Raw genomic sequence first — 22,361 nt, forward strand, 5'->3', positions numbered from 1 at the left:
AGCTGAGTAGTACTCCATTGTGTAAATGTACCATAATTTCTGTATCCATTCCTCTGTTGAGGGACATCTGGGTTCTTTCCAGCTTCTGGCTATTATAAATAGGGCTGCTATGAACATAGTGGAGCATGTGTCCTTTTTACCGGTTGGGACATCTTCTGGATATATGCCCAGGAGAGGTATTGCTGGATCCTCCGGTAGTACTATGTCCAATTTTCTGAGGAACCGCCAAACTGATTTCCAGAGTGGTTGTACAAGGTTGCAATCCCACCAACAATGGAGGAGTGTTCCTCTTTCTCCACATCCTCGCCAGCATCTGCTGTCACCTGAATTTTTGATCTTAGCCATTCTGACTGGTGTGAGGTGGAATCTCAGGGTTGTTTTGATTTGCATTTCCATGATGATTAAGGATATTGAACATTTTTTCAGGTGCTTCTCTGCCATTCGGTATTCCTCAGGTGAGAATTCTTTGTTCAGTTCTGAGCCCCAATTTTAATGGGGTTATTTGACTTTCTGGAGTCCACCTTCTTGAGTTCTTTATATATATTGGATATTAGTCCCTTATCTGATTTAGGATAGGTGAAGATCCTTTCCCAATCTCTTGGTGGTTTTTTTGTCTTATTGATGGTGTCTTTAGCCTTGCAGAAGCTTTGCAGTTTCATGAGGTCCCACTTGTCAATTCTCGATCTTACATCACAAGCCATTATTGTTCTATTCAGGAATTTTTCCCCTGTGCCCATATCTTCAAGGCTTTTCCCCACTTTCTCCTCTATAAGTTTCAGTGTCTCTGGTTTTATGTGTAGTTCCTTGATCCACTTAGACTTGACCTTAGTACAAGGAGATAGGAATGGATCGATTTGCATTCTTCTACATGTTAACAACCAGTTGTGCCAGCACCATTTGTTGAAAATGCTGTCTTTCTTCCACTGGATGTTTTTAGCTCCCTTGTCAAAGATCAAGTGACCGTAGGTGTGTGGGTTCATTTCTGGGTCTTCAATTCTATTCCATTGGTCTATTTGTCTGTCACTATACCAGTACCATGCAGTTTTTATCACAATTGCTCTGTAGTAAAGCTTTAGGTCCGGCATGGTGATTCCACCAGAGGTTCTTTTATCCTTGAGAAGAGTTTTTGCTATCCTAGGTTTTTTGTTATTCCAGATGAATTTGCAGATTGCACTTTCTAATTCGTTGAAGAATTGATTTGGAATTTTGATGGGGATTGCATTGAATCTGTAGATTGCTTTTGGCAAGATAGCCATTTTTACAATGTTGATCCTGCCAATCCATGAGCATGGGAGATCTTTCCATCTTCTGAGATCTTCTATAATTTCTTTCTTCAGAGACTTGAAGTTTTTATTATACAGATCTTTCACTTCCTTACTTAGAGTCACGCCAACATATTTTATATTATTTGTGACTATTGAGAAGGGTGTTGTTTCCCTAATTTCTTTCTCAGCCTGTTTATTCTTTGTGTAGAGAAAGGCCATTGATTTGTTTGAGTTAATTTTATATCCAGCTATTTCACCGAAGCTGTTTATCAGGCTTAGGAGTTCTCTGGTGGAATTTTTAGGGTCACTTATATATACTATCTTATCATCCGCAAAAAGTGATATTTTGACTTCATCTTTTCCAATTTGTATCCCTTTGATCTCCTTTTGTTGTCGAATTGCTCTGGCTAGGACTTCAAGTACAATGTTGAATAGGTATGGAGAAAGTGGACAGCCTTGTCTAGTCCCTGATTTTAGAGGGATTGCTTCGAGCTTCTGACCATTTACTTTGATGTTGGCTACTGGTTTGCTGTAGATTGCTTTTATCATGTTTAGGTATGGGCCTTGAATTCCTGATCTTTCCAAGACTTTTATCATGAATGGGTGTTGGATCTTGTCAAATGCTTTTTCCGCATCTAAGGAGATGACCATGTGGTTTTTGTCTTTGAGTTTGTTTATATACTGGATTACGTTGATGGATTTCCATATATTGAACCATCCCTGCATCCCTGAGATGAAACCTACTTGGTCAGGATGGATGATTGTTTTGATGTGTTCTTGGATTTGATTAGCAAGAACTTTATTGAGGATTTTTGCATCAATATTCATAAGGGATATTGGTCTGAAGTTTTCTATCTTTGTTGGGTCTTTTTGTGGTTTAGGTATCAGAGTAATTGTGGCTTCATAGAATGAGTTGGGTAGAGTACCTTCTGTTTCTATTTTGTGGAATAGTTTGTGAAGAACTGGGATTAGATCTTCTTTGAAGGTCTGATAGAACTCTGCACTAAACCCATCTGGTCCTGGGCTTTTTTTAGTTGGGAGACTATTAATGACTGCTTCTATTTCTTTGGGGGATATAGGGCTGTTTAGATCATTAACCTGATCTTGATTCAACTTTGGTACCTGGTATCTGTCTAGGAACTTCTCCATTTCATCCAGGTTCTCCAGTTTTGTTGAGTATAGCCTTTGGTAGAAGGATCTGATGGTGTTTTGGATGTCTTCAGGATCTGTTGTTATGTCTCCTTTTTCATTTCTGATTTTGTTAATTAGGATGCTTTCCCTGTGCCCTCTAGTGAGTCTGGCTAAGGGTTTATCTATCTTGTTGATTTTCTCAAAGAACCAGCTCCTTGATTGGTTGATTCTTTGAATAGTTCTTCTTGTTTCCACTTGGTTGATTTCGCCCCTGAGTTTGATTATTTCCTGCCGTCTACTCCTCTTGGGTGAATTTGCTTCCTTTTGTTCTAGTGCTTTTAGGTATGTTGTCAAGCTGCTAATGTGTGCTCTCTCTAGTTTCATTTTGGAGGCACTCAGAGCTATGAGTTTTCCTCTTAGAAATGCTTTCATTGCGTCCCATAAGTTTGGGTATGTTGTGGCTTCATTTTCATTGAACTCTAAAAAGTCCTTAATTTCTTTCTTTATTCCTTCCTTGACCAAGGTATCATTGAGAAGAGTGTTGTTCAGTTTCCACGTGAAGGTTGGCTTTCTATTATTTATTTTGTTATTGAAGATCAGCCTTAGTCCATGGTGATCTGATAGGATGCATGGGACAATTTCAATATTTTTGTATCTGTTGAGGCCTGTTTTGTGACCAATTATGTGGTCAATTTTGGAGAAAGTACCATGAGGTGCTGAGAAGAAGGTATATCCTTTTGTTTTAGGATAGAATGTTCTGTAGATATCTGCCAGATCCATTTGATTCATAACTTCTGTTAGTTTCACTGTGTCCCTGTTTAGTTTCTGTTTCCACGATCTGTCCATTGTTGAAAGTGGTGTGTTGAAGTCTCCCACTATTATTGTATGAGGTGCAATGTGTGCTTTGAGATTTACTAAAGTTTCTTTAATGAATGTGGCTGCCTTTGTATTTGGAGCATAGATATTCAGGATTGATAGTTCCTCTTGGAGGATTTTACCTTTGATGAGTATGAAGTGTCCCTCCCTGTCTTTTTTAATGACTTTGGGTTGGAAGTCAATCTTATCAGATATTAGAATGGCTACTCCAGCTTGTTTCTTCATACCATTTGCTTGGAAAATTGTTTTCCAGCCTTTCATTCTGAGGTAGTGTCTATCTTTTTCTCTGAGATGAGTTTCCTGTAAGCAGCAAAATGTTGGGTCTTGTTTGTGTAGCCAGTTTGTTAGTCTATGTCTTTTTATCGGGGAGTTGAGTCCATTGATATTAAGAGATATTAAGGAAAAGTAATTGTTGTTTCCTGTTATTTTTGTTGTTAAAGTTGGCATTCTGTTCTTGTGGCTGTCTTCTTTTAGGTTTGTTGAGGGATTACCTTCTTGTAGTTTCTAGGGCGTGGTTCCTGTCCTTGTATTGGTTTTTTTCTGTTATTATCCTTTGAAGGGCTGGATTCGTGGAGAGATAATGTGTGAATTTGGTTTTGTCGTGGAATACTTTGGTTTCTCCATCTATGTTAATTGAGAGTTTGGCTGGGTATAGTAGCCTGGGCTGGAATTTGTGTTCTTTTAGTGTCTGTATAACATCCGTCCAGGATCTTCTGGCTTCCATATTCTCTGGTGAAAAATCTGGTGTAATTCTGATAGGCTTGCCTTTATATGTTACTTGGCCTTTTTCTCTTACTGCTTTTAGTATTCTATCTTTATTTAGAGCATTTGTTGTTCTGATTATTATGTGTCGGGAGGTATTTCTTTTCTGGTCCAGTCTATTTGGAGTTCTGTAGGCTTCTTGTATGTTCATGGGCATCTCTTTCTTTAGATTTGGGAAGTTTTTTTCTATAATTTTGTTGAAGATGTTTGCTGGTCCTTTGAGTTGAAAATCTTCATTCTCATCCACTCCTATTATCCGTAGGTTTGGTCTTCTCATTGTGTCCTGTATTTCTTGGATGTTTTGAGTTAGGATCTTTTTGCATTTTACATTTTCCTTGATTGTTGTGCCGATGTTCTCTATGGAATCTTCTGCACCTGAGATTCTCTCTTCCATCTCTTGTATTCTGTTGCTGATGCTGGTATCTATGGTTCCAGATTTCTTTCCTAGGGTTTCTATCTCCAGTGTTGCCTCATTTTGGGTTTTCTTTATTGTGTCTACTTTCCTTTTTAGGTCTAGTATGGTTTTGTTCATTTCCCTCTTCTGTTTGGATGTGTTTTCCTGTTTTTCATTAAGGACTTCTACCTGTTTGATTAGGTTATCCTGTTTTTCTTTAAGGATTTGTAACTCTTTAGCAGTGTTCTCCTGCAATTCTTTAAGGGATTTTTGTGCTTCCTCTTTAATGTCTTCTACCTGTTTAGCAGTGTTCTCCTGTATTTCTTTAAGTGTGTTATTAAAGTCCTTCTTGAAGTCCTCTACCATCATCAGGAGATATGCTTTTAGATCCGTGTCTAGCTTTTCCAGTGTGTTGGGGTGCCCTGGACTGGGTGAAGTGGGAGTGCTGGGTTCTGATGATGTTGAGTGGTCTTGGATTCTGTTAGTAAGATTATTACGTTTACCTTTTGCCATCTGGTAATCTCTGGGGTTAGTTGTTGTCGTTGTCACTGTTTAAAGATTGGAGCAGAAGCTGTGTTCCACTCACCAGCAGTCTCAAAATCCTGTGGCGGGGGTCGTGGGTAGCTGGCGGGTGTCAGCCGGCCCTGCGCTCTAGCTACACCGGTGCTGTTCCGGCTGGATGAGGCCTGTGGCCCTACTCAGGCCGGTTTCTGCTTCCCTAACTAATGCAGTCTCAGGTCCCGCGTGCAATTGGATTGGAGCAGAAGCTGTGTTCCACTCACCAGAAGTCTTAGGATCCTGTGGCGGGTGTTGTGGGTAGCTGGCGAGTGTCAGCTGACCCTGGGCCCTAGCTACCCTGGTGCTTTTCTCTTGTTCCCAATTCTAAGAAGGGGCAGTGTCAACACTTTGGTCTTCTTTCTTCTTGAGTTTCATGTGCTTTGCAAATTGTATATTGTATCTTGGGTATTCTAAGTTTCTGGGCTAATATCCATTTATCAGTGAGTACATATCATGTGAGTTCTTTGTGATTGGGTTACCTCACTCAGAATGATGCCTTCCAGGTCCATCCATTTGCCTAGGAATTTCATAAATTCATTCTTTTTAATAGCTGAGTAGTGCTTCATTGTGAAAATGTACCATATTTTCTGTATCCATTCCTCTGTTGAGGGACATCTGGGTTCTTTACAGCTTCTGGCTATTATAAATAAGGCTGCTATGAACATAGTGATACATGTGTTCTTCTTACCAGTAGGAACATCTTCTGGATATATGCCCAGGAAAGGTATTGCAGGATCCTCCAGTAGTACTATGTCCAATTTTCTGAGGAACTTCCAGACTGATTTCCCGAGTGGTTGTACAAGCTTGCAATCCCACCAACAATGGAGGAGTGTTCCTCTTTCTCCACATCCTCTTCAGCATCTGCTGCCACCTGAATTTTTGTTCTTAGCCATTCTGACTGGTGTGAGGTGGAATCTCAGGGTTGTTTTCATTTGCATTTCCCTAATGATTAAGGATGCTGAACATTTTTTCAGGTGCTTCTCATCCATTCAGTATTCCTCAGGTGAGAATTCTATGTTTAGCTCTGAGCCCCATTTTTTAATGGGGTTATTTGATTTTCTGGAGTCCACCTTCTTGAGTTATTTGAATATATTGGATATTAGTCCCCTCTCTGATTTAGGATAGGTAAAAATCCTTTCCCAACCTGTTGGTGACCTTTTTGCCTTATTTACAGTGTCTTTTGCTTTACAGAAGCTTTGAAATTTTATGATGTCCCTTTGTCGATTTTCGATCTTACATCACAACCCATTGCTATTCTATTCAGGATTTTTTCCCGTGTGCCCATATCTTCAAGGCTTTCCCCCACTTTCTCCTCTATTCGTTTCAACTGTCTCTAGTTTTATGTGGAGTTCCTTGATCCACTTATATTTGACCATAGTACAAGGAGATAAGAATGGATCAATTCGCATTCTTCTACATGATAACCACCAGTTGTGCCAGCACCATTTGTTGAAAATGCTATCTTTTTTCCACTGGATATAGCTCCCTTGTCAAAGATCAAGTGACCATACCTGTGTGGGTTCATTTCTGGGTCTTCAATTCTATTCCATGGGTTTACTTGTATGTAACTATACCATTACCATGAAGTTTTTAATCACAATTTCTCTGTAGTACAGCTTTAGGTCAGGCATGGTGATTCCACCCAGAGGTTCTTTTATCCTTGAGATGAGTTAGGTTTTTTCTTATTCCAGATGAATTTGCAAATTGCCCTTTCTAATTCATTGAATAATTGAGTTGAATTTTATGGGGATTGCATTGAATCTGTAGATTGCTTTTGGCAAGATAGCCATTTTTACTATATTGATCCTGCCAATCCATGAGCATGAGTAATTGTTCCATCTTCTGAGATCTTCTTTAATTTCTTTCTTCAGAGACTTGAAGTTCTTATCATACAGATCTTTCACTCCCTAAGTTAGAGTCACACCAAGGTATTTTATATTATTTGTGACTATTGTGAAGGGTGTTTCCCTAATTTCTTTCTCAGCCTGTTTATCCTTTGTGTAGAGAAAGGCCACTGACTTTTTTTGAGTTAATTTTATATTGAGCTACATCACTGAAGCTGTTTGTCAGGTTTAGGAGTTCTCTGGTGGAATTTTTAGGGTCACTTATATATACTATCATAGCATCTGCAAAAAAAATGATATCGTGATGTCTTCCTTTCCAACTTGTATCCCCTTGATCTCCTTTTGTTGTCGAATTGCTCTGGCTAGGACTTCAAGTACTATGTTGAATAGGTAGGGAGAAAGTGGGCAGCCTTGTCTATTCCCTGATTTTAGTAGGATTGCTTCCAGCTTCTCACCATTTACTTTGATGTTAGCTACTGGTTTGCTGTAGATTGCTTTTATCATGTTTAGGTATGGGCCTCAAATTCCTGATCTTTCTAGGAATTTTATTAAGAATGGGTGTTGGATTTTGACAAATGCTTTCTTTGCATCTAAGGAGATGATCATGTGGTTTTTATCTTTGAGTTTGTTTATATAGTGGATTATGTTGATGGATTTCCTTATATTAAACCATCCCTGCATCCCTGGAATGAAACCTACTTTTTCCCTGAGATGGGTTTCCTGTAAGCAGCAAAATGTTGGGTGCTGTTTGTGTAGTCAGTCTGTTAGTCTATGTCTTTTTATTGGGGAATTGGGTCCATTGATATTAAGAGATATTAAGGAAAAGTAATTGTTGCTTCGTATTATTTTTGTTGTTAGAGTTGGCATTCTGTTCTTGTGACTGTCCTCTTTTAGGTTTGTTGAAGGATTACTTTCTTGTTTTTTCTAGGGTGTAGTTTCCATCCTTGTATTGTTTTTTTTTTTTTTTTTTCTGTTATTATCCTTTGAAGGGCTGGATTTGTGGAAAGATAATATATGGATTTGGTTTTGTCATGGAATACTTTGGTTTCTCCATCTATGGTAATTGAAAGTTAAGCTGGGTATAGTATCCTGGGCTGGCATTTTTGTTCTCTTAGTGTCTCTATAACATCTGACCAGGATCTTCTGGCTTTCATAGTCTCTGGTGAAAAGTTTGATGTAATTCTGATATGCCTGCCTTTATATGTTACTTGGCCTTTTTCCCTTACTGCTTTTAATATTCTATCTTTATTTAGTGCATTTGTTGTTTTGATTATTATGTGTCAGGAGGAATTTCTTTTCTGGTCCAGTCTAGTTGGAGTTCTGTAGGCTTCTTGTATGTTCATGGGCATCTCTTTATTTAGGTTTGGGATGTTTTCTTCTATAATTTTGTTGAAGATATTTGCTGGCCCTTTAAATTGAAAATCTTCATTCTCATCTACTCCTATTATCTGTAGGTTTGGTCTTCCCATTGTGTCCTGGATTTCCTGGATGTTTTGAGTTAGGATCTTTTTTGCATTTTGCATCGTTTTTGACTGTTGTGCCCATGTTCTCTATGGAATCTTCTGTACCTGAGAATCTCTCTTCCATCTCTTTTATTCTGTTGCTGATGCTTGCATCTATGTTTCCAAATTTCTTTCCTAGGGTTTCTATTTCCAGTGTTGCCTCACTTTGGGTTTTCTTTATTGTCTCTACTTCCCTTTTTAGGCCTACTACGGTTTTGTTCAATTCCATCACCTGTTTGGTTGTGTTATCCTGTTTTTCTTTATGGACTTCTACCTGTTTGGTTGTGTTTTCCTGTTTTTCTTGAAGGACTTGTAACTCTTTAGCAGTGTTATCCTGTATTTTTTTAAGTGAGTTATTAAAGTCCTTCTTGATGTCCTCTACCATCATCATAAGATATGCTTTTAAACCTGGGTCTAGCTTTTCGGGTGTGTTGGGGTGCCCAGGACTGGCTGAGTGGGAGTGCTGTGTTCTGATGATTTTGAGTGAGTGGTTTTGGTTTCTGTTAGTAAGACTTTTAAGTTTGCCTTTTGCCATCTGGTAATCTCTGGAGTTAGTTGTTATAGTTGTTTCTGGTTAGAGCTTGTTCCTCTCTTTATTCTGTTAGCCTCTATCAGCAGACCTGGGAGACTAGCTCTCTCCTGAGTTTCAGTGGTCAGATCACCCTCTGCAGGCAAGCTCTCCTCTTGCAAGAAAGCTGCACAGATATCTGGCATTCGGACCTGCCTTCTGGCAGAAGATGAAGGCCCGAAACAGGGCCTGTCCCAGAAGCTGTTAGCTTCTGTAGTCCACACTCTCTCCTGTGCAGACTACTCTCGGAGGGATCCAGGAACCAAGATGGCTCCCCTGGGTGCTCCAGCAAATCCCTCCTGAAGTTTTATATTAATGAGCTTATGTACAATGTATTGAGCCTGTTCTGCATTGTTACCACTCACAATCAAAGAACTGAGAGAAATATTACACCTTCAGGTTGTCTCAAATGGCAGGGATGCCAATGACCTGATTTGACATCCCTGAGGGGGTGAACTGAGGCTTGCAGAGAAGTGTGAGATGTGGTGTCAGTAGTTGGAGTCAGTGCTGAAAGCAGCTGACAGGGGTCAGCACTAAGATGTGCTGAAAGGGATCTGTCCAGAGAGTGACTGACAGGAGCTGCTGCCTATAGCAGCCATCGATTAGAGAAATTACTCAGCAGCCTTTCCTCTGAGGAATGAAGCTTGATCTACTGGGTCTGGTACTCCCTGCAGCCTGTGAAAACCTCTCAAGTCTTTTCACATTTAGAAACTGATGAGAAATAAAAAGAAAGAGAGTAAGTTCACACACACATACACACACACAGACATATATACACATGTACAAATATACCCATATACACACATATCTGGTGGGTGGATGGAATGAAGTTTCAACATAAGGCTATACATACACATACACACATACACACACACACACACACACATATATGCCTGGTGGATGGAGCAAGCTCTAACACACACTCACACAAGCTTTATACATATATATATATATATATATATATATATATATATATATATACAGATTTGATAGATGTAATAAATTTCCAACAACTTTATATTATCTCTCGTAGTTTATATATTCTAGTGAATACATTCTAGTTTTGTTCTACTGAATAACTATGAAAAAACAGTATGTTCCTCAACACCTTTATAAGACATCACATTACATGTTACATGTAAAGAAAACAAATGGTTCCCAAGAACCAATATATATTGTTAACTTAGCAACTTGTTAGTGATTAGCAAAGTGAGAGCAAGCAAGGTAGTTTTCTTAGCCAGTCTCTTACTGGCAGGCAGCAATTTACAGTTACAAAGAAAGAATTGATCATTTTATCATTTATCTTTAAAAGTGATCTTATGAGGATCTTTTAAAAAATCACAAATCTAAGCTTTTATATAAAAATCAGTCATGTCTATTTTAAATCCTTAGAATGTATATCTACTCATCAGCAATTCTTATTAAATCATATCAGGGACCTGAGGGCAAAAATGGATATAAAGAAATAAACTAACACCAGTCCAGCCTCAGTAAGAGTGTTTTCACTCAGTAATGCCATTGTTTTTGTTCCCGGACCATAAAAGTCCCTAGCTTAACTATTAAGAATGTGATTTTCGGAACTTTGAATTTTTCTCTAAGATTATCTATAACAGAACCAGTAGCAAAAACACAACCTAACTTCACTAACATTTTTATTTTTCCAAATGCTTTTTAAGGACAGTGGTCATTGCCAACCATTGACATTTCTAAGTTTTTTCCTAGGATGGCGATTGAATAATGAATCTGCTCCAACAGCAATGCCTGAAAGAGATCACTTCCTATTATTGTAAGTGCCAGTGATGCTGCCCAGTGAGGAGCTAGACTCCCCTTAGAATTTTTGCACAATTCTTAGATTAAGAGGCACATGAGGGCCACAAGCGGAACAGAATTCATAACAGCTCAGGACACTTGGCACTTGGGCCATGCCTCTCCAGGGCACACCCATAGTGGCTGTACTATCAGATGGGAACACATTCCATGAATTTTAAAGCCTCCAGCATGACTCTCGGCATCAGGTAATCCCTGCTTCATATTCTCCTGTGATTTCTTGAAGCTCATCAAAGCAAGCTCCACAAAGAGAAAGATGTATACATTCTCCATCTTTCTCTCGAACATGTGAGTTTTTCAAACTTCACTGAGAAGTAGAAAGTCCGAGTTGTAAGCTGTAAGACTTAATGATGTAAACTCTAGCAAGACTTTTAAATTACAGGGGGCACATGAAAGTATTTCAGGAAAAAAAAATAAGGCCCACAGAAAAGGTCACCTGGAGATTGCCTGCCCACACCTAAGTTAGAGTCAGCCCTTGCCTCCTGGACCTGGGTGGAAGTATTTACAGTTTTTCTATACATGTTACGTTCAAGACTGTGACTATCAGAGGCCAAGTGAAGATGACTGATTTCAAGCACTTTAGGATTCAGCTGTTTGGCTTTCCAACTTTTTTTCCCCAACTTACCCTTCCTCATTACTAGTTGCTTAGCCAAGCATCCCATTTATGACTTTGTAAAGTTTCTACTTTTGTGTCTGATGTGGTCCTGTTTAGAACTGTCTTCTAAACTCTGTACCTTTAAGATCACCATTGTGAGGGCCAAAAAGTGGGAATGGGTGGGTAGGGGAGTCAGGGGGGGAGGGTATGGGGGACTTTTGGGATAGCATTGGAAATGTAATTGAAGAAAATACCTAATTAAAAATATTAAAAAAAATCACCATTGTGTATATTCACCATATGAGGTGTTAAGTTGTGTGACATGAGGATGCTTTCACCCCGGCATGTGTTCTATGTGGAGTACTCCTTGGTATCCTCCTTCCTCCTTTTCCCCTGACCCTTGACCTCCCAGTGGTTGCTTTGCTCCCTTCATTCTTCCACTTGACTTTCATCTTAGAAACACATACAAAATCTCACAGATCAGTAGAAAATCTAGGAAGTACAGATGACTCAAAGCTTGATTGGATTGAATTTGTCTAACATAAGGTTCTCCAGTTTTCTATGTTTTCTTGCAAGTGATGTAATTTATTATTATTAGTTTAAAAACTGCATTATTTAGTTTAAAAACTGCATTACTACCCAGGGCTAGTGAAATTGTGGATTTTGGAAAAGAACCCACAACCACCACTTCACTAGATGATCAGAATTCCCTAACTACAATCTAAATATTTGTCCTTATACCCACATATAGAAGAGTTCTCACCCCTGATCAGGGAGACTTCCTTTTGCAACAGATGGAAACCATTTCAGAAAACCACAACCAAACAAAGCATGGAGTTGTAGAGCTCAGTGTCAATGGATACATCTACAGATCACTCCAACAACTAAGGCTCAAGGACATTACAAAAGAGGAGGCAGAAAAATTATAAGTGTATGAGGATGAAGGAGTTTGTTGTGAGGCTGTGCCTCCTAGGAATGTCAAAAGACACACCCATGTATCCTTATCCTTAGAGTTGCAGAAATATGAACTAAACAAGGACAACACCAATAGACATGCTAACTTGGTCAGAGGAAAGAACAAGAGGAGTCAGTCCAACCCAAAGAACTTCAGGCCACAAGGACTGCTGAGAATGGGAGGAACAGTCTTGCCCAGGGAAAACTCATCAACTGGTTATCCAATGCCGAGTGGTCAGCCCTAAAAACATACAAATAACACTATGAAGACCGAGCAGGTTATGTTTAGAAATACATATGCATACATGTATGTAATAAAAACAAGTAGTAAGAAAGAGGTCATGAATTTGAAAAAAGAATAAGGAGGAGTGCACGGGAGGCTTTAGAAGAAGAAAATATAAAGGGGAGAAGATATAATTATAATCTCAAAAGCATAAAATACAACTTAAATGTAAACACAGGTATCATACATTTTTACTAGCTTAGAACTCACATAACCTGCTTGTACTGTGAATTTAGGCATCAAATGAAGTTCTATATTCTTAGCAATTAGAATGAATAATGTGGGTTTTTAAATTTAAAATTTTAAATTTAAAAATGAATAAAGCTATAACAAAAGTTTAAAATTACGTTTATATGTACATATGTATACATATGTACATACGTACATATGTATATACACACACACACACACACATGTATACATATATATATGCATTTGTATCCTGTCGATCCCAGATTGTTCAACCTAAGTAGTTTCGTTTCCCTGATGTGGCAAGTTGGAGATTTTCCTCAGCCCCAATACCAAAACACCAACTTCTATTCACTGTCCTTAGTCACATGAGATCACTGACTTATTGGCTTTCTCTACAATCACATTATTCTTGTGACATCATTTGGGTCACATTTCCTATAAATATCCCTGGCAATAATTACTGATTATTTATAAAGTTTTAGAATCAATAAATCTACAAAATTGCAATTTTGGTTTAGAAAAATGTGAATTTTATCCATGTGCTCTGCAAAATGAACACAACAGCATTACTGAAAGGCTGCTTTGAAGAATACACCAGTATCCCAATAGCAAGGGATTAGGTCTAGCTTTAGCATTATTAATTTATTTAGCAATAGGCCTAGTTTGAGAACTAGAGGACATTATTCAGAAAATAAAAGTAATTGATACAGAAAAACAAAACCTGATCAGGTGTGTTGTCTCCCTGAGCCTCAGACTTTCCATCTGTAAAACAAGGATGAACCTCATAAAAGATTATCTAATACAAAGTGTATATATACTGTGTGTGTATGCATACTGAAACCATATATATACAAACCACAAAAGTGTACTTTTTGTGAATTTTCTATTTTTGTGCATAGATGTATGCAAAATAATCAAAGGAAAGCAGCTAAGTGTTTGAGGAGGCTACATAGGAGTAGCTGGAGAGAGGAAAGAGAAGACGGATGTGATATAGTTATATTTTAATTAAAAAGATATTCAATAAAAATACTGTCTAGACAATATATCTCCATAACTATGTGGCCAAGAGCACCGTTTGTAAACATGGAATTGCAGCAGAGGATAAAATTCACACCGTGCAGAGGCCGGTGCCTCTGGCCATTCCCATCCACCATGAGCTCTGAAGGAGAGAACTCTGGCCAGATGATGGGAGCCAATCAGGGGACTGCTCAGCATGTATCCACTGAATGCCTACACTGGCTTCATGCTAATGTCACATGAGCATCATCAACACTTTCCCTTCCTAAAGCTGTTTACATTCTTCAAAGAACACTGTGCTGGCTCCAATGTCTAAAAGGTAGGATACAAAGAACTGCAGCAAGTATCAGAATTAAAGAGAAAGAAATAAAAAGGGACAGTGTTTGTGGATATAGAGTTGGAAATTTTCTACTCAGAAGCATCTTTTCTTCCTATATACACTATCCCAGCGTCTGTGTGACTTTGTACTGTATTTAGTTTTATAGTTCAGATTTTTCTGTAGGCAGAGTAGTGAAAGGCATTCTCTAGTCACCCATAGCTTAAGATGTGCTAACCTTGCTCCTGGAGTTATGGAGGTCAAGGGTCATTTGCATAAAAGAAATGATGAGAATATTAAATTTGAAACTATTAAAGTTTATGTACATGGGCAGAAGGTTGAACTAAATATTTGCCTCATTTCATAACATAGACTATCAAATAGACCAGCATGTTCTTTACAGAAAAGATTAAAACAGTGGGGATTCTCTTGACATAAGGTGTCATGTCTAGATGCCTCACTTACTCTTAAACACTGGTAGGGACCACAACAGTCACTCTCTAGTGAACGGAGGGTCATAAAGAAACATCAAAAACACACATTTTAAGCAGGCACCTTGGAAAGGGACACCAGGAGCATACAACTCTGTTATTCTACTTGTGTTCCAAATCAATATACATATAATCAGAAAAAAATATATATATATATAATCAGAAAACAGATAGCCAAAATCAAGATGGGCTGGTCAAATTGCGCAGAGGGCAAGGGCACTTGCCACAGAGCCTGACTGCCATAGCTAGTGTCAAAGTCCCACAAGGTCAAGGAGAACTGATTCCTGCGTGTGGATCTTTGCAGTCATTTGTGCACTAAGGCAGTGTACCCTCCAAAAAATTATATAAATGAAATATAAAAAATGAAAAGAAGGAGCCAAAAGGTCTAGATGTCCTTCGTGCAAATGTATACTATAACTGAAAACTCAGAGAAAGCATGGCCATTACTGATTCCATGTGTGAGCATTTGTACTATTGCCAGTCATTTCTGTGCCCTTCTCTTGAATATCACACTTAAAATGCAGAAGGTAAATGGGCATAGAGACACCTTTTGTTGGTTATGTTCTTATACCAGAGCAGCCCTTTGTTCAGACTAGCCTGAAGCCTGGTTTGGTGGCCAAAGCTGTTTTATGCGTTGATCTCATAAAAACTAAACCAACCCAAGACAAGTCAAATCAAATAATCAAATCCAGGCAGCACTGTGCAGAAGGAGGAAGACAAAAAGACCCGTGGACTGGCATGCCACCCATGGGCCTGCCTTCCAGTGTGGATGAAAAATGTCATCTAGGAGTCTGCAACACACATGGCCAGCCTGTAGTCAGAGCCACCATAATGTGCAAGTATGTGGGAGTCAGATGGGAGAGCAAGAAATTAAGCAGCTGGAGCTGTATAAAGACAGATGGAACTTGAGACTCAAGGGCAGAAAGCAGTAGCCTGTTGTGAGTGGCTAGCCCTGCCATCAAGGTGAGACCCCAGCCTGCATTGTCACTAAGAGCCATGCTTAAGTCCATGGCTCCATAGTGGCATGGGTCTGTGTTGATGTCTGTGGCTCATATTACCACGAAAGAATATTGGGATGTCCCTAGTCAAGGAAGCCACCAGGGACCACCTGGATGTCCAGGTGCTATGCAGAACTGGCCCTGGCCCTCATTGAATGTGTGGTTCTGGAGAACTGGCTCCATCTCACACTTTTGGCAGAGAGAGCCCTGCACACTGCAGTGAAGCTGGCCGTGATGGTTGGGGTGTGTGTGTGAGCCTGAGGACATATATGTGGCAGAGCTGACCTTGCCACTCATCTGCTGTGGGGTGGCACAGCTGCAGAGATGATGCCCCCCCCAACTCTCACCCCCGCCATCAGATGGCAAACCTGCTCACAGGATCATTAGCTCAGGAGAGCTACCCCTCCCCTTACCAGCTGCAGTTCTCAGAGGGACAGGTCCTGCACCTCACCTAGCCAACAGAGTAGAGCTGATCCTGTCAAGGGGCATGGGTGTGTCAGTTCTGGGGGACAAGTGCAGGAGAGCATTACTCACCTACTACAAGATGATCTGCTTGCCCCTCACCATCTTCAGCAGTCAGGAGAACTGGTCTTGGGGACCTGAGAGCTGGTGAGCTGGCTCTGTGAACTGGTGGCTAGAGCACTCAAGACAAGAGCAACCTGTGTAAATCCTGGGCAGCATAGTAGAACTGGCCCTGGTGGAGGGGGCTTGGGTGAGCTGGCACCAAGGGTGAGAGTGTGGGGTAGCTGGCCTGGTGACTTGTCTGTCTTTAAGTGGCTTGGGTATGACTATGACATCCTCCCCTCCCTTTCTCTTTTCCCTTTCCCCTTTTCCTTCCCCTCTCCCCTCCAACCTCCCTCTCCCTTCCCCTTCACAATCTGTGGTAGTTGGGAAAACTGACCCTGAGGTGAGGGCATGAGAATTGGAGAGTCAGCCCTGCCCTCTCGTTAAAGCACTCCAGAGAGCAGGCTCTGCAACACTGGGCAATACAGCCCTGATGGTGACAGCACAGGAGAGGCAGCCCTGATGGTATGTGAGTCGGGGAGCTGGCCTAGATCCTCACGGGCTTCAGGATTTGAGAGAGTGGGCCCCAGGACTTGACTAGGCAGAGCAGTGGAGCTGGTTCTGGAGACATGGGTGTGAGTGAGACATGGGTGTGAGTGACCCAGCTCCAATTGCATGGGAGCAAAAGAACAGTCCTGCTTACTGTGGATTGTGGCAAGCATTGTGTGGCTTAGTCAGAGCAGTGCTGGAGAGCTCACCCTGCTGGTGTGGATAAAGGAGAGCCTGTGAGGTGAGGTGACCAGCTCTGCTACGAACCCAGGCCCATATCCAAGGCACTGAGCTAGCTCACCTTAAAATCCATATCACCTGTGAACGGATGGGATGCGTGAAAAGCCAGTCCTGCTGTTCTAAAGCTGCAGGATCTCCATGGCAGAGGGCAACAACAGGATAACTGGGAGGAGTTGTGGTGAGGATTCAATATTGATGGTGTCATAGAAGCCACAGACCTTGAACCACCAAGGGCTCATTGCCATGAACATTCACAAATGAAGGTGTGTGGACAGAGGGATATACTGTGGAACACACTGTGACACACTACGGCTTCCACAATGAGATGTTTTCAATGCTTGATTTTGTTGTTATTTGCTTGTAACTTTTTATTATTATTAGTTTTTATTTTGGTGGGGATGTTACAGGGAAAAAGGGCAGATATGAGGGAATGAGGAGGTGAGTGAGACTGGGGATAGAATGTGAGACTCATAAAGAATCAACAGAAAGTTAAGCAAAAATATTCAAAAGGTACATTGAAGAGTAGCTTATAGATTAGCATGAAACAAAGGTTGCAAGGTGGAAAGAAATAGTTAAACCAATGAGTTCAGATAAAAGGAAAACACAGGAAGCCAATTCCTGTTTCCTAGCTATGAGATCCTTTCAAGTCTTATGAAAAGGATCCTGTGGTGTAGTGAGAGGATTGTTTACTCACTCCTTTAATCCTGTTAACCTTACTCGGAAAAGATGTTAATACTGGTGTTAAACCTTAAAACAAACAAACAAACAAAATAATCACACGTTTTAAATCTCCATCTCAGCCAGAATTTGTCTTTTACTTTTTACTTATTCACAAAATTCTCAGTTCTTTGGTGACACGAAGCTAAATCATCTCTAATAGAATTGGGATTTGTTGAGCAGTAAACATGGCTCCACAGAATATGTCTAATTTGTATTGACTTTTCTGTTTTATTTTTGTTTGTGTTTGGTTTTTTTTTTATCTTTTGGGGGATAAAAGATTTATTGTAACAAGTAATTTTAAATTTTATTTCAAAAACAAAGATAATGAGTTTTAAATATAATGGGTTTAGCTCCATAAACCCCACTTATATTAATGTTCACTCTAGTTACTGTTAAAAGCATCAAAGCATTTGAGACTCTTCCCTTTCCAATGAGTGAAGTAAGAACTAGTGCCATGTGGTTTTACCTGGCTCTCTTTGTCCCTACACAATTAATCTAGTATAAATGTAATTAATAACGTTAAATATGTTTTGCCTCATTAGAGTAGTATGTAGTAGGTGAGATTCCTTTTTCTGTCTGGAGAGAAATGTAATTTCTGAACCTTTGTATGGTACTTTTGTTGTCAAAGAGATTTATAATTGCTGACTGCAATCTTCCCTTGCTATTAGCTCTGGACCCTGGAGCCCCAGGCAGAAACAACGAAAGCCAAGATATGTCTGAAAATTTGCAGCCACTTCACCATTTTTTTTCTTGTTGTCTGGACAACAAAACACAGCAGAATTATTATTATCATATTGGAAAGAATTTTAATCATAGACTTCATAGTAGTTTATAGAGATTAGCAACATGGATATTCAAACTTTGATAATTTAATATAAAGTCATAGATGCAGTACCAGAAAAAGACACCTTTTCATTGTATGCATAAAATTCATGTGAAACTGTGATTAAAAGATCAGCAATTTTGTGTTTTGACAGGACAGACACCATTGCCTGTTATTAGTAATTCGTTTCAGTTTCTTGTCTCATTAAGGAAATTCAAAGAATGTTCAATTCAGAAAAAAAAAAAAAGAATACAGGTCACTCGAGGAGAGACAATCTAGGCAGGGCCATTTTAGGTTGTGACTTATTGGTAAGGCAGTACTAACTAATGTGAGATCTGATCAGCATTAAAGAGAGAAAATGTGGATGGCCAAAGAGCACTAATGGCTTTGAAAACAGCACCAAGAATTTTCTGGATAGGACTATTTAGCATAGAAAAACTGAAGGTGTCCCAATGAGAAAGGCATCCTCCTCTTGTTAAGCTGCTATTTAAGGCTGACTCCTTGGGACCCTTGAAAAGATTAGCCTAAATGGTATATTATCGGACTGAATATAATTACTCGAACTTCTGGACTGCAGATGCTGATTTAAGAATCAGCAGACCAGGATACACTTCTCAGAAGGCCCTTGGAATTACCTTCTGTCTTTTCAGTTTTCGGTGGCTCTGTTGAAGAATCCAAGGTCTGTAGCCTCAGTGCTAGGGATTGGATCCAGGGCCTGAGCAGGCTAAGTAACTGCTTGGCCTACACAGGCAGTCTCGGATCCATCTCCTCATGACCTCTTTCTTCCCTGTGCTATTTACAGTTTCTCCTGAGGGAAATCTCTTTGAATTTATGACTCAAATACAAGTTCATCTCAGTCCTGCAAAGATTCTGTCTCAGTTCTGAAGTTTGTAGTGGTTATGATCTTGGACTGAAATTAAATACTATTCAATGTACTATAAATAATTTTAAAAATATATATACTTATGGAAAAATGATAAAAAAAATTAAGACATGGAATGACTATAAATGCAAATCTCAGTAACATCAAAGTACAGAATGTCACAGTTCATGAGGTCCTTGAAACTTGCTGTCAGCTATCTGTGAAAATAAAAAAGTATCAACAAAAGCTGATGTGAATTGATGTGAATTTTACAAAAAAGCAAAGAACATAGCAGGATACCAACACAAATATTTTAACTAAGTTGAAAAGGTACTTGTAATAAAAATGGCAAGTATCTGATGTATACAGGAGAACACTGACAATCTAGTCCACAACAGAAGGTGATGGTAGAAGACACAACAACTAATGAGCACAGGAATGAAGGAAACAAGGCCATGAGGAACTTCTAAGGAGGATGGGCCATAAAACAGCATCATTAAGCATCACTAACATGGGAGTTACAACGTTTACACCAGAATAAATAACAATGTTTTAAGGGAGAGGAACTCAAGAGGTAAGGAGGTGAGACCAGGTATCGTGAGTGTTCTATGGCAGAGACTTAGATGGGCAAGTTTATGTCTCTCCATAATGTCAGACTTTACTGAATGGCAATACATTCACAAGCTATGTGGATATTATAGGATGCAATTCGCCGAGTACTCATTATTTCCCTTGACAGCTGGCTGTGAACAAACACGGGTTCTTTATTACAATATTAATTACCCCTATGCACTTCACACAGTGAGGCAAATTCTCTATTTATATAGACATTCATGGTTTTGTTTTGTTTTTTTACAAGGTGGCTGCAAAGGCATGAAAGAGGCAGCAGGATAAATGAATAAGCTCAAAGAGATTTTGCTGGAGACAGAGGCAGATTTCCCATGCCGAGCCCTGTCCTGTCAGTCCCTTGATGCACGCACCGGGTGTCTAGGATATAGGTTGGTAGGGTTGTCACCATTCCTGTGTTAAGTATCTTCTTTATGAGATCTGGGTGAGGGAGTAGAACTTTTCTTTTGGCATAATGTGTTTTGCATGTTCAGTCCCCATAGGCTCACAGAGAGTGGCATTATTTCAAAGGATTAGAGCAAGCAGCCTTGTTGGACTAGGCATGGTCTTGGTTGAGGAACTGTGACACTGGCATGGATTTGAGGTGTCAGAAGCTCCAGCCCGGCCCTGCGATTTATGCTGTATTCCTGCTGCCTACTACGATGTAAACCATCTCCAGCCCTGTGTCTGCATGCATGTTGCCATGCCTCCCACCATGATGATAATGAACTAAACCTCTGAATGTAAGCCTGCCCCAGTTAAAAGCTTTTTTTTTAAGAGTTGCTGTGGTCATGGTGTCTCTTAACGGCAATAGAACACTGACAAAGACAATCGTCCTACCTAAATGGAGTCACTTGTCACTGGGGATAAGGCTCAGCCTGAAACCTGTTGAGCTTCAGAGAGGGGAACTGCTAATGCCTCCATTTAATTAATGAGGCCAGGAGGTTTAAAAGAACTGTGAGATTCCACCCAGCTCTGACCCGACATGTGAGGTACAAAGCCTTTCTGTCCCAGTGACTCTTCAGTGGTGAGTCTCAGAGAGACAAAACCTCACTAAAAGTCACTGAATGCAAAGACAGGTTTCAGTTCACACCCTGCTGTGGTACAAAGGAAACCTGAAAATCTAAGAACTTGTCAGGGAAACTGGCTCATTGTATAGTCTAGCCAAAACTGGGGGAAGAAAAACAAATCTTAATTTTTCCTCAGCCTTTCCTTTATCTGTATTACAACTCATAGACACAGTGAAGCAAAAGTGTGAGGTAAAAATCTGAGCGCTACTGGGTTTGGCTCTAAGATAAGTCTCCAGAATCCAAAGTGTCTCCTGATATGGAGGCTCCAACTGGGCTACAGCCTCGCCATTTCCAGCCTGAGAGTTCGAGGGAAATTGCTTCCGTGGGGTGTTCTCTCCTCCCCTTGTGCACATTATAATTCTGAGTGGACTTCACAGGGACCTCACCCTCTAATGATGTCTGATTCACACTGTCTTAAAAGCAGCAACTGAGATCACCTCTGCCTCAGAGGGATATGCCCCAGGAACAGCAAGCAAGAAGAAAGACATTTGAGCCCTGAGTGGCTATGTTGTAAAATACATGTATAGCTTACACTTTGAACGGGAGACTACAAAGTGCTTGATCAATCCTCTTTGCCAGAGAAAAAAATAAACATAATTAATAAATATTTATTCTGGACAGTATAAGGTGTAACCTAATACGGTATGCTTAATGTGGCCAAGTTCCATTCAGCAGTTTATTTATAGCTCTTCAGTGTCCAAATTATTAAGGGTGTAAATTTTGGTGACTCGACAGAGTTACTAATGATATTCCCATCTATTCTGAATAATGTCCCAATATGGATGATAAAGCATACTGTCTGAAACAATTTATAGAAGAATCATCAACTAGATATTAAGCTTTATTTTAATTTTAGAAGCACAGTGCTCGTTGTTATGCGTCATCTATATACTTGCACTTAGACCTTTTATCTACTGCAAAAGTATCCTGGCTCCTCATTTCAAGTGGGTCATAGAAAAATGAGTCTTTGAGAGCCCCATCAAGTATCTCCTTTTAGGCAGAAGCCTTGATACCTTAGATTCAATTTAGGCATATTCTTGTTCCCTTTTCCATTCTGCTTAATTAGATTTCAAACCAAAGAAACATCTCGGTGTGCCTTACCTTGAAACAGTTTAATATGCTCTTGAGTTTCTCAGTAATTCACACCCCTACCTTCACCACAGACTTGTAAATCCCCAAACTGTGTAGGATTGTACCCCTGCCCCTTCCTGTGAGGTTAGTGGCTCCTGTGGGGAAAGGGACACTCTTAAATGCTAAGATTTATGAGTGTGCTGCATTTTTGTAAGGTGTAAATTGCAAAGAAACTCCAGAGAACAATTAAACATTTAAACGTGGTGAGCATCATGCCCCTGTGTCCTCTGAGGCAACAGGAACTGTGCAAAGGAAGGAATAAGAAAGGAGGGCATCTGGGTCC

The sequence above is a fragment of the Mus caroli genome, unplaced genomic scaffold, assembly GCF_978045245.1.
Source record: "Mus caroli unplaced genomic scaffold, Mus_caroli_1 scaffold_3, whole genome shotgun sequence".
In the NCBI taxonomy this organism is placed as follows: Eukaryota; Metazoa; Chordata; class Mammalia; order Rodentia; family Muridae; genus Mus; species Mus caroli.